General features: G+C 51.2%; 1 protein-coding gene and 1 long non-coding RNA gene across 2 annotated transcripts in view; one reads left to right on the top strand and one right to left on the bottom strand.

Annotated features, from left to right (window-relative positions):
- SLC26A9 (solute carrier family 26 (anion exchanger), member 9) overlaps positions 1–417 on the bottom strand; it is a 29,064-nt gene extending 28,647 nt beyond the window's left edge. The window contains exon 1 of the mRNA XM_011990392.1: positions 329–417. The gene's annotated coding sequence lies outside the window, so the exon portion shown is untranslated. The remainder of the gene's footprint in view (positions 1–328) is intronic.
- The window catches only part of LOC105547030, a 63,015-nt gene that overhangs the window by 7,878 nt on the left and 42,230 nt on the right, over positions 1–12,907 (top strand). The window lies entirely within an intron of this gene.

Raw genomic sequence — 12,907 nt, 5'->3', positions numbered from 1 at the left:
TCTAACATTTTCATTTCCCTAGGAGGCCTTGCCTCGCTCTGTTTTGGGGTCTGGTGGCCTCCTCCACCACACCTTCACCCTACTTGCTCCCTCAGCCAAGCCCAGCCTTGCAACCCAGGTCCTTACATGGACCTGAAGACCCAAAGGGCGTCTCAGAGGGGAAGGGCTGGGAGGCTGCTCTCAGACTCCAGGGGCCACAGTGTCCTTCCTACTTGTGCTCAGGTTGGCAGTTGGTTCCTGTCATCCCTCCTCTCGGTACCCCTGGTGCCCGCCCTCTTGCAGGGATGACCCCAGCCCAGTGGGGTGGGCTGGGCTGGGTGGGGCTTACCGGTGGGTGAGCAAAGCCGGCGGCTGGGCAGGGCTGCAGGTGTGTCTGGGGAGCGGGCAGCTGAAAGGTGTTCCTGAGGTGTGTGAAAGGGCTCTGCTCAAATAATCCAGGGAGGCGTTTATAAATAACTTTTCCTCAGGGCCACTGGGTGAGCCCCGGCTTCTGATTGGCTCAGAGGGGAAGTGGTTTTGAACACTACACCATAGCTAAGCCTGAGGAGATAGGAAAAGGAGATAAGGGGGAAAAGGTCCCAAATGAACAGCCTTTTTTTGTTTTACCTGGGGAGCAGGGCTGTTTGATGGGAGCTTGGCACTTCCTAAATCCACCCCGAAGACAATAGGTCACATTCAGCGGGGCTCCTGCCCCACAGGCTCCCCCAAGGCAGCCTGGAAGGAGGGGGACGAGGCAGAGGAGGGGACAAGGCAGGACAAGCTCCTCTCAGCTTGCTGTCCTGCTGCTTATGGGGCTGGGGGTCAGGCCAAATAGCCTCTTGGACAATGGGAGCTATTGAGGCCACCCGAGGGGTGTGCTCTTGGGGCTGCTTGCTTTGAAGATTGGGGATCTAGGGGGTGGGAAGACAGTAGTCCTCTGAACACCCCTGGGGAAGGGGAAGAACCATGTCTGGGAGGCCCTGGGAGCCTTTATGTGGTTTTGAGTTGTGATGGAGACCTGGTTCCCAGTTCTGTCCCCAGTCTTAAGTCGCTTGTGAGTTCTGTGCCTTGGTCTATCCAACAGTGCAATGGGGGAAATTATTCCTGGCCCTCCAGGTAGTGTGCAAAGAGAACACAGGGGTTTAGGATCTGATAAAAGAGCTCAAGAAACTGGACTTAGAACAATTATATGAGAGGCGACCTGAAGGCTAGCAAGTCTCCAATCACAGCCCTCTGCTGCTTCCAGGAATTAATGTCTCCCTGGGTCATGGCACTGCTCTGGCTGCTGCCAGCAGAGCTGCCCATCCCAGGCCCATTGAGTGCTGCGGAAGGACCTCAGAAAGCAATTCTGGACAGGGGCTGGGAGGGTGGGTGGAGGTGTTTCTTGATTTAATTCGTGGGAGGGAGAGTCCCTTCCTGACACCAGGTGCCCATTCTTTGAGACATCAAAGGCTGCACTGTCCTCATCTCAATTGTCCTCCCATCTCTCCAAAAGAAACCAGAGGCTCTGAAGTGGGCTGGAATCTGTGCAAGGGGCTTCAGTAAGGCACCTCTGGAAGTTGGGGTGAAAGTTCCCCATGGTGAAATGCGCTAGCTTCAGTACATAATAGGGACTCAATAAATATTTGCTAAATGAATGAAAGAGTGAATTGTCTGCAAGCCCAACCCAAGGGATAGTTTGTAGATGTATTACTTGTGGGGACTAGGGAAACACCCGGGGTCACTCAGAGTTGTCAGGGTGTAGCCAGACAACTGGCTGAAGAGAGCCAGAATTCAAGTGACCCAAGTGTGCCCTGACACCTGGCTGAGGGAAGGATGTGTGCATGGACACTGCCTCGGGGAGCCCTTCCCCAGACCCCTATGTGGACTTAGCTGACAGGTTGCACATTCGTTCCTCTGGCTTCCTCTGCTTCACTCTCATAATACTGACCACAATTAATGGTAATCATGTACGGAATTGTCAGTCTTTCTGCAAACACTGTGAGCTCCCTGAGGAGGGCAAGGGGGCAATGCCTTTTTTGTATCCCTACCCATCTAGCCCAGTGCCCGGCACTTAGGAGGAGCTCAATATAGATTTGTAGAATGAATGAACAATTGTACGATAGAGTCTTTAAACAAAGCAGAGCCAGAGGGCGAGAATTTGTCCATGCATCTTCAGTATTGTCCAGTGTCATGGGTAGCCTGACCTGTTCTAAACTTTGGCCAGGAAATTCCTAGAAAGCAGATGAGTCATTAGGTTCTTCCTGTAGCCAGGTGACAGTGGCCATCAAGATCAAACAACTAAGTCCCCTTGCTGAGACACCATGTCCACCAGGGAATCTTCTGGTTGTTCGTCCTTTAGGGCAGAGAATGCACTGCCCAGCTGGCTGGAGCGTCTAGGGCTGCTTTTGCAGGCATGCTTCTCTTTTAAATGACCCATGGACACTCTGGGCTACCCATTGGTCCAGTGTGAGTTTCATTAATGTGAGTTAGTATCTCCTGAGTCTGACCTACTTTCCATAGTAACACTTGGTTTTCATACAGGTTATTTGGTTTAATTCTTATACCAAACATATAGGTATGTTACTGTCTTTTTTTGATGAGTAAACTGAGTTGACTGAAGTGAAATACCTTGTCCAAGGTCACAAAGATTTGGATGGAAGAGACAGGAATCTAACTTGGCTAAAATGGCTTCAAATCCTCTGCTTAGTCTATGATATCATCTTAACCTTTGAACCTGCGAAGCTAAGGATGAGATCCTATTCAAGACCATACCTTTTAGATACCATCAGGCTCCCTTGCAGGTATAACTCCTAAGGTAACCTGGATGAAGATGTCTGGGGCCTCTGGGACATGTGCTGGAGTTGGAAACTTGTTGTCTGTTCTCCTCAAAACTTTTCTACTGTCTCAGCAAAATTCTGAGCAGGTAGCCCTTGCATCATAGGGGCAGTAGGGATAGATGAGCCCAGAGATTCCTCTGAAGTCACCAAGGAAGATGGACAGGGGCCTCAGAATCTGGGGACTGGTCATTGGTGGGAGGTCCAGGAAGAAGGAAAGCAGACCAGAGGCTAGGGAAGCAGAAGACAAGAGGGAGAGTGCCCCTGATGGCTGAAAATGCATCTTGGGGGTATCTTGGGTAGAATTAAAGTGTGGACAAATTTAGGGTTGGTGGAGGGAACACAAAGATATGGAGAGACAGGTGATACGAATAGAAACACAGAGAAAAGGTGAGGGAGACAAAGACTCAGAAACAAAGAGAAAGGAGCCAAGGACACATTAACAGCCATAGCAGCTCAGCCTGGAGTTTTGTTAAATCATCTGTGTTTCATGATGAAAGCGATGAAAAGCAACCCTATGCCTCTCTCTGGAGCAGTATAGAGAATCCTTTGAAAGCAACCTACTTCGCCCCCAGCCCTGGGGTGGGATGCTGCATTCATTCATTCATTCATTCATTCATTCATTCACTGGTAACCCCTTATCGAGTACCAGGATCCTATACCGGGAAAAATGAAATAAATCAGACACAATCCCTGTCCTGAAAAGATCTCACAATCTGGTGAGGAAGACAGGAAGGTGAAGAGACCACTGTAACATGGAACATAGGGTGCTATGGGAGTACAGGGGAGAGGTGCCCAGATCAGCCCTCCAGGGAACAGAGAAGGAGCTGGGAAGACTTCCGGCAAGAGGAGGACAGGAAGGTCGGTCACAGCTGCAGCCTGGACACCTGAGCTATAGACTCCAGGCCGGGGAAGACTCCCAGGAAGAAGTAGGATGGCGGCTGCCCCGGAAGCGCTGTTTCTAGAAGGGTTTTCCAGCTTCTTCCCAAGTCCTTTTTGACCTCTGAAAGCACCCAAGATTCTCTGCCTTAAAGCCCATCCCTGTGTTCCCCTGTGATCCAGAGCTTGCGACCACACACACACACAGTCACGCTGAACAGTCACACATAACACTGAGTTATGCAGATAAAGCCAAAGTATTCCTAAGGTTCTCTCCTGACACATCTCACCTTTGAGCTGACCTTGCTAAGAAACAGCTGGTTTTCAGATGAGCAAACTCAGGCTAGACCTGCAAAAAGGAGATGAATTCTGCCACCTCTGTCCATCCTTGGGGCTCTGGTCTTATCTGCACCTGCTGGCTTCTTGCACGTGTGCCCTGTGTGGGTGCCAAGGGTGTGGGCAGGAACATGTTTTGGGCAGACCAGCCCAGTGACTTAAGCAAACACCTTAAGGCTGAAGACAGCAAAGTCTTCACCACCCTGCCCTGCAGTGGCAGGATCTGACCTGGGCCCGCATGGCTGCCAGTTTCATGAGTGCTTGAGAACTGGTGGGACTGCAGAGGTACCCAAGAAGAGGCGAATCCTCACTTCTCTCCCCTAGGAAGCCCAGGGGCTCAAGTCCTGCAGCTGTGAGTATCTTAGGCTGGTCAGGAGACATGGAAGGCAAGGCGAGCAGGGTGATGCCAACCAGTGCTTGGTCTTTCAACACAGGGAACTCCTAGCATGTACCCAGCACTGTGCTAGGCACTGGGCATGCAAGACCCAGTGAGAACCAGTCCTTGGAAGATCAAGACCATGGCAGCAGCAGGCAGAGGAGGCTTCTAGAATACACACAACAACAGAGCTAGGGGACAATATGTTAGGAGGAACCTTAGGGTGGACTCTGAGGTGGCAAGTGTCTGGACAGTTGTCTGGAAACAGTCAGGTCAGCATTGATCATGATCTCTGCACATCTGAGGCCGGAGGAAAGGATGTGTCACAAACCATAGAACGGGAGACAAGGAAGGGGCCTTAGGGTCCATCTGGTTCACCTCCCTCATTTTACATATGAGATACCTGAGGCTCCAGAAAGGGCCAGGGACCTGCCCAAAGTCACCGAGAGAGATAATGGCAGAGCTGAGGAGATGGCTCAGGTCGGTGTCTGCCTCAGGACCCCAGCCTATCCCTGTGCCCTGGCTCTGGAGCACAAACCAAGCCCTCTCTCCACAAACAGGGCAAGAAGTCATGTGGGGACCTCCTCCCACTCCCCATTTGGTCATTACCCAGACACACCCTGTGCTCCGAGGTGGGCATGTGCTGGCTGCCGCTGCAGAGGGACTGTTCTGCCCGTCTGAACTCGGTTGACTTTGTTAAAGGAGTGGTTTAGGGTCGGGGTTGGAGGTATAGGGGAAGCAGGTCTGCAGCGTCAGGCTTGGGAGCGCAGGGGGATACAACTCCTAGGCGGGCGGGTCCTGCAGCTTCTAGAAGGAGGAAAGGATTCTGCTCCGAACCAGAAATTGGCCTGGGTGAGGGTGTTCAGGGCAGTTCACACTGCCCTGGGAATGCTGAGATTGGGGCTGGAGCTGGGGAGGAGGTGAGTTCCAGGTGGTTACTGTTGACTGATGGGCCTCCTGGCTGCAATCCTGACACTGGGGCCTTAAGCCAAGCACATATTAACCTGGGCATAGGGGCTGCTTCTAAGGGTGGGATGTAGACCCCAATTCAGGGAGAACTGAGAGAGCTGGAGAAGCATGGAATTGAGAATCTTGGGCACCAGGCCTCACCCTATCTCTAGGACCTGGCTTAGGCAGCGAGGGTATTACGGCAGAGGTGGTGTTTTCTGACTGCAGTAAAGCCGTAGGAAAATGATACCTTCCCATCTCTCTCTTCCTATTCCACATTCTCCAGGAAAGAGTCTGAGACTGGAAGGTGCCTAACACCCACCACCTGATCCAGCCCACCTGACTCTTCCTCGCTGGTGACTCCTGACCACATAGACCCCTGTTTTCTGAATGCCAGCAGCTGTGCAGTCTGAACCTCACAGCCGGCGGAAGGTGAGGTATTCTAGGTCTTCTAGGTCAGGTTTAGTACACACCCTGTGCTCTGAGGTGCGCATGTGCCGGCTGCCGCTGCAGAGGGACTGTGCTGCCTCTGTGAACTCGGCTGACCTTGTTAAAGGAGTGGTTTAGGGTTGGGATTGGGGGTGTGGGGGAAGCAGGTCTGCAGTGTCAGGGCTTGGGAGCGCAGGGGGATACAACTCCTAGGTGGGCGGGTCCTGCAGCTTCTAGAAGGAGGAAAGGATTCTGCTCCGAACCAGAAATTGGCCTGGGTGAGGGTGGTTCCTTGAAGCCCTGGACTGTATCACAAGCGCTTGCGAGACATCAGAATGTACTGGAAGAAAGAAAACTTTAGGCTCAGATCTTGGCTCTGGAATTTGCTAGTCATGAGACTTGGGGCAAAGTATTAAACTCCCAGGCTCAATTTATTCATCTGCGAAGGGGGCCGAGTGGCAAAAAAGGAGGTGCGATTGTAAGGTGAATTCCTTTCCTTTGGGCACAAAGACAGGGCCCAGGAAAGACAGGGCCCAGGAATGACCACTGGTGGCATGGCCATTTGCTTATCTCCATCATCTCTCTGAGAGCGCAGTGTATCAGCCCTTCAGCCACACCCCAGCTAGGCAAGACCCTTCTCAACTGCACAATGAATGGCCCTTGTTCCCTTGTCCCAGGGAACCAGTAGTGCTGAGCTCCCATTTGCAGGTCTTGCCTCACCATCTCCCAGAGATACAGCCAAGTGGCAGAATGGGTTCCAGAAGGCTCCCCTCCCAAGCTTCTCCAGCAGAGCAAAACCATGGTGGCAGTCACTGCACCTGAGCCCTGGAACCCCAGCCCCCTCTGCTTCTTCTCCTTTTGGAATGTGCCAGGTGGAAAGGGTGTGAGTGAAAGCGTGTGTGTGTATGTGTGTGTGGTGTCTGCAGTGTGAATTTTGAACAGGAGTGAGAATGCTTTTCTAAAAGAGAGGGATACTTGGGTACATAGTACACCTTTCCTCTTTCTCCCTCCTCACCTCCACATGCTCCCTAGTGACCAGTGATCTTTGCCTAGCCCTGGATGCAGCTGAGCCCTCTTGCCCTCTAGACACCTGGAGCTTTCCTGCCTAAGGAATAAACCAGACTCTCTAGAGCCAGACCCACAGGTGTAGGCAGCTTTTGCAAGAACAGAGTTTTGCAGCAGGGGCTGCTCCAGTTCACACTGGAGAGAAGGGAGTGTGGAGGGGCATGTGTCTACCCTGAATGTTTGGGGGACAAGTCCAGAAATTTATCAGCACCCCTCTGCAAAGTAAACCTCCTATTGCTGTGGGGTTTTTTACCTTCCAAGGTCAGGGTACTTAGCTCCCTGATTCTACCCTCTCCCTCTTTCCAGCACCCTCCCCAGAACTGATCACTGAGGGCTAAAGTGGAGATGGTAGCAGTGTCAAGGATAGGCTTGCAGCCCTAGAGAAAGGGCATGTCCATCCTAGGAAGGAGACTGGATCCAAGCCAGGGCTTTAGTCTGGGACACACTTGGGTGCCCTGAGCAGCCTAAACTCCACTCTCCATCTGGGATTGGGGTCAAGTGTGAACTGTGCATGGGATTCCCTGAGCAAGGTGGGCCCAGTATGAGGGTGGAGGAGGAAAACAGGGACTGGCCTGCTGGGACCTCAGCTGGGGCCACTTCTCTGGGTCTCCCAGCACAGCAGGCAGGCCCTAGGTAGGTGTGACAAAGGCTGGCTGAGTGGCGCTGGGGTCCAGCCCTCAAGAAATACCTTCACCCCCAGAGTACAGGAAACAGGCCACTGAACGAGTGGGTTCTTGGTCAGCTGGGGCTAATTCCTGTCAGCCCTCCAGGACTGTGCTCCGGCCTGGCCTGCTCACAGGGCTGCATTGTTCCCTGGGAGCCTCTTGAGCATTTAGCTTGTCTCGTCCTGCTGGGACATTTGTTGGCTGTGATTCCTGCTGAAGACATCTTCATGGGGCAGGCAGGACGCCAAGCTTGCGGGCAGAACTTGAGCGGCTCCACCGAGCCAGGAGCCCAGAAGCAGCAGGGGCTCGCCAGCCTGGGATGTGACCATCTGGGGCTGTTTGCCAAGGGCAGGAGCAAGTTTGCTTGAGAAGTTCTGAGAGTCCCGCTGGCCCTGGCAAGGAGACTGAGTGCAGGCTCTGTCTGCAACCAGTGTCCTGAGATTGGCTCTGTCCCCTCCAGAAACAAGCTGTGTGATTATGGGCGAGTTAATAAACCTCCCTGAGCTCTTGGCCTCCTCATCTGCAAGATGTAGCAGCACCTACCTCAGAGCGACTTTGTGAAGATTAAACAAAGTAATGCATGAAAAGCACTTAGCTCAAGGTCTAACACTTCTCAGCTCCAGAGGGCCCAGCCCACGAACACTGCCCTTTCTCTATGCTCTCTCCTCATCCAGCTTGGATTGCTCTCCCTTCTCGCCTCGTCTTCCCAAGTACTTCAACTCAAGCCACATCTGCCTGACGCCTGCCGCTTGCTCTGGCTGTACCCACACTCCCGTAGCACTCTCAGGTGGTAACTGCAGTTAGATACTTGACCACGTGTTGTCAGGGATTTGGCTCTAATGGGAGGCTTCATTCCTGGAGCATAAGATTTGGGATGTTTGCTTGTTTTGTCTCCTTTGCGGACCAAAACATACTAAGCATTTTAACAAGAGTGCTTACCTGTTGACTGAACGTACCCGTCCTGGGTCCTGCCCCTGGGCAATTAGAGTAACCATAATTTATTGTGGTTGTAGTTATGCTCTTTGGAGATCTGAGGGTTCCAAAGATGTGCTTCAGTTGCAGCCACACCCCACCAGCTGGTGAGCTCATGTGAGTGTGACTTACCCACATTTTGCTGGCTTGTGTCCCCTCCCTCTGACTCAGAGCTCGTGTCCTTCCCCAGCTACAGTTTGCTGTGGTTATGCTTGGGAGTCTCTGGGGTGTCTCTGGGTAGGCTCTTCTGCTCCAGACTTGCTCTTATTGTCTCTTGCCCAGGGGTCATGGAGACAGAGTCCCTCCTGAGAATTCTGCCCTCTTGCTCTGGTGCCAAGTCCTGGAGCTCCAACCCTTGAGGGTCCATATCTCAGGGCACACTATGACCAGCTGCCACATCGTGTACCATGAGAAGTGAGGGTTGTGGTATCTCTCCGATCTGCATCGCATTGTGTTGTCCCAACCCTGAGGGTGCTATGGCGCAGACTGCTAGTTATCCACCATCAGAGACGAATTATGGTGGGACACATGGTGGCCAAGTGAGACTCCACTTCCCAGCCTTCCTTGGAATGAGGTGTGGCCATGTGGCTGAGTCCTCACTGGACTCTGGAACGGAGAACGAGGCCGGTCACTTACAGGTCTGGGTCTTGAGTTGTTGGGCATGCTTCCTGTATGCCCTCTTCGCTTCCTGCCAGCTGGAGCCTAGATGAGGTGATGACCCAGCTTTCACTATGCATGATGACAATGGCCTGGCAAATGGGAAAGCAACAGAGGGAAGGAACCTGGGCCTGTGAATGACCTCAGGAAGCAGAGAATGCCAGCAGCCTGGACTGCTCACTTCGAGACTCACTAGTGCCCCAAGAAGAGAAAAGCTCCCGTACTCTGTAATCTACCATACTGAGGTTCTCTTTATAATGGGACTTTAGTCTTTAACACACACATGGGCCCTGGGTCTCATTAAGTCCCTGGTGAGAACAGCTCTTTCTGCTTCTGCTGTAGTCCTGCACCACATCCACCCCACTGCCCACCACACCCTCTCTAAGGGCTGAATGGAACCCAAGGGCCTAACTGGGGAAAGAGGTCATAGAAGCCCATTTCCTGAGTTTTCCTTCTCTGCGCCAAGGGATTTGATCACAGGGACTCTTCCTTTCCTGTAAATGCAGGTCTGGAGGACCTTTGATTCACTAGCTCGTCAGACCTACCCAGACTCTGGATTCTAGTATAGGGTCATCCGGGTCACCTAGCCATGTGCATCTTTAACAATGGAAGCTTAGTAATTAATGCCCCAGCATAAGTTAAGCCTCATTGAATGAGGGCTCAGTCCTCCTGCTTGGCTCACCTCTGTCTCCTGCTTAGAGTAAGAGAAAGCAAGCATTGGAGGTCTTTTGGATCAGAAAAGAACCCTGTGGGTTAGTAACTTCCAGGCCCCTCTTACTGTCTCTTATAGTAAGCAGGTGATAGATGAAGTTGTGCTACTAATTGAGGTTAAGAAAAAATAGTGCTTTAAAAGTTCCTTGCATTTGTAGAGCACTTAGAGTTTATAGAGTGCTTTAGCATGCATTATCTGAAGCTATTTATCCCCATTTTGCATATGTGGAGACTGAGGATCAGTTACCCCCACCTAGGATATGCTCAAGCTTGGGTTAGCTCTCAGGTTTCCCGACTTCTAGCCTTGTGCTCTTATTTCTATACACTGCCAGGCTGAAAAATAATGTTTTGTGACTTACACTCAGGAAGTTGTGAACATTGAGGATGGCTTCGAGACGAGGGCATTGTGTTCACTCTGGGGGAGGCATTTCACCAACTGAGGTCTCAGTTCCTTGTGTAAATGTGAAAGACATGCCGACCTCTCCCAGACCAAGCAGAGAGTTTGTTGTTGTCACACACATGGTCCCTATTCCAATTTCTGCCCTTACTCTAAGACTGTAAGGTGAATTGGTCTGTGGGCTTAGATTTGTCTGAGGAAGTCGGGGTTTGAGAAGAAGATGTGTCCTGGGGCTGCTGCTTGCAGGTAAGTTACCCCGAGGTGAACCACACCAGGCTGTCCTCTGGGTGGGGAAGTGTCATCTGAGACAAGTCCTCAGCCCAGGGAGACTGGGATGGGGCTGAGGTGAGGACTTGCTCTTTCACCTCGAGTAGCCCAGCCACACCAGGTGCCTGGGTGGAGTGTAGGATAAAGGGCCAGTGGGGAAGAAAGGTTGGTTTGACCCTAGTGCCCCTGATTTTGCTGCCCCACCAATTACACAAACACAGCCCTGCACACCTGATATGAGCACACCCACATCAAGAACCACAGACCCCAAGCCCCAGGCCCCTCAGCTTCTATAGAAAAGCAGCATGCAGGATTCAGGTTAGACACAAAGGAAAACTTCCCAGGGTATGGGTATTAGATCAGAGACTGGATAGTGTGGAATTTTCTGAAGGGTGTATGATAGTTTCTATAAACATGAAAAAAATGCTTATCCTCTGGTGAAGGGGGTGGGGGTGGGGCTGGTAGAGACAGTTCAAGTGGACTTGCCTAGAGGTAGCTGGATGAATAATGTGTAAAACCTTACTGGTCAAAGCCTTCAAGCCCAGGCAGAAAGAAAAACAATGAAAGAATGAAGCAAGAGGCACGTAGGAACTATACCCCTTGCTTATGTCTATGCCTGGGAGGGGGAAAGATCATTCTTGGCTTCGAATACAGAGAAGGGGAACTAATTGCCTGCTGGGCAAGTGGTTACCAGGGAAGCAGGACCCTTTGACTCTCAGAACAGGGAAATGGTGGGGGGTCTGTGAGATGCAGATTTCCGCGTGTCTGGCGGTCCAGTGACATCTACAGTGGTTATTTGGACTGCCCAAGCAAATGAACTCAGGGGATAGTGTGAGAGGGAAGCCAGGGAGGAGAGCTACAGAGTGGCTGCTGGCCTCTGCTCCACAAAAGCAAACAAACCAAGGCCTTGCGAGAGCAGCTGAGAGGGTCCTACGGAGGTAGGATGATTCTCGGACCCTAATTCTTCCTATTTCCACATTTTATCATGAAACATTTCAAACGTACAGAAAAGTTGAAAGACTTCTATAGTGAACATCGTACACCTGCCACTTAGAGTCCTCCCTTAACATTTTGTTCTGTGTTGCAGAACACATGTCTACCCAACTACCCATTCCTCTATCCATCCATAGATCCCTTGTATTTTTGGAAGCATTTCAAAGCACAGTGCAGACATTAGTAGCCATTTAGGCCAATACTTCAGCATCATATCATTAGCAAAGTTCAATATTTGTCACAGTTATTTTTTTCTATGGAGATAAGCTTTACATACAAGGAAATGCACAATTCTCCAATGTGTCGCACATGAGTTCTGACAAACACCTACACCTGTGCAACTCAAATCCTTATCAAGGTACAGAACATGAGGATGACTCTAGAAAGCGCCCCCATGCCCAATAAGTCCCTGCCCTATCCCCAAGCAACAACTGTTCTGATTCTTTTTTCCTACCAGATTTAGTTTTGCCTGTTCTATGACTTCATCCATATACATGAAATCATACAATATGGACTTGGGTGAAGGTTTCTTCCCTCAGCATAATGACTCTTGCAGACATGGGAAAGAGTCTGCTTTATAAAAAGCCAGACTTTTTTTTTTCTTTTTCTTTTTAACCACCAAAAATCATGCCCCCACATCTAATCTTCATTAAGTCCAGGGAAGCTGTGTTTACAAGGGCATGGTCAACACCCCAGAGCACTCATACTATTTGTCCTTGACCACCTGAAGGTAAAGAGGGCTGAGCCAAGAGACATCTGCGAGCTGGGCTAAGTTTTTTAGCTCCTAGTCTCCTGTTTCTGCTACTAACTGCTCTTTGGGGCACCACCTGCCCCCAGCCCCATGGACTATTCCCACTCCAGGTACATAGGGCTCTGCCTTCTTCATGCCCTCCTCCACCTCCCTAACAAAACCAGAAGGATCTGACCACCAGCCCTTTACACTAGATGACTGATAGTCCCGGTTACACTGTGACTGCACCGCCTTCCACGGAGGTGTTGCCTCTACAAGGTATTGACTTGGGTTTATCTCTGAATGGGACCTGATAGGCTCTGCAGCCTTGCACCTCTTGGACTTCTCCCCAAGGCTCCTCTAAGAACGGGGAGTGTGACTGTGTCTCCACAGGAATGCGAAGGTGCAACTCAGCGGCACTCAGTGGGCGCAGCTTCATTCTTAGACACAACCCATAGACAAAGTGCAGAAGACTTAAAACTGTGATGATATAAAAGTAACGCTGTGGCTCACAGAAACCTGGAGGAGGGGCAGAGGACACAGATTCCCACATCCCTCCCAGAGGCGGGGTGATAGGCACTATCTAGAGATGATGCATTAATAATAAGAAATAAGGAAAGGAAGGAAGGAAGAAAAGAAGCAAGGAAGGAAGGAAGGAAGGAAACAAGGAAGGAAGGGAGGGAGGGA

Source organism: Mandrillus leucophaeus, unplaced genomic scaffold (genome assembly GCF_000951045.1).
Source record: "Mandrillus leucophaeus isolate KB7577 unplaced genomic scaffold, Mleu.le_1.0 Scaffold38, whole genome shotgun sequence".
Lineage (NCBI taxonomy): Eukaryota > Metazoa > Chordata > Mammalia > Primates > Cercopithecidae > Mandrillus > Mandrillus leucophaeus.
This window is presented reverse-complemented; position numbering and strand designations above follow the sequence as displayed.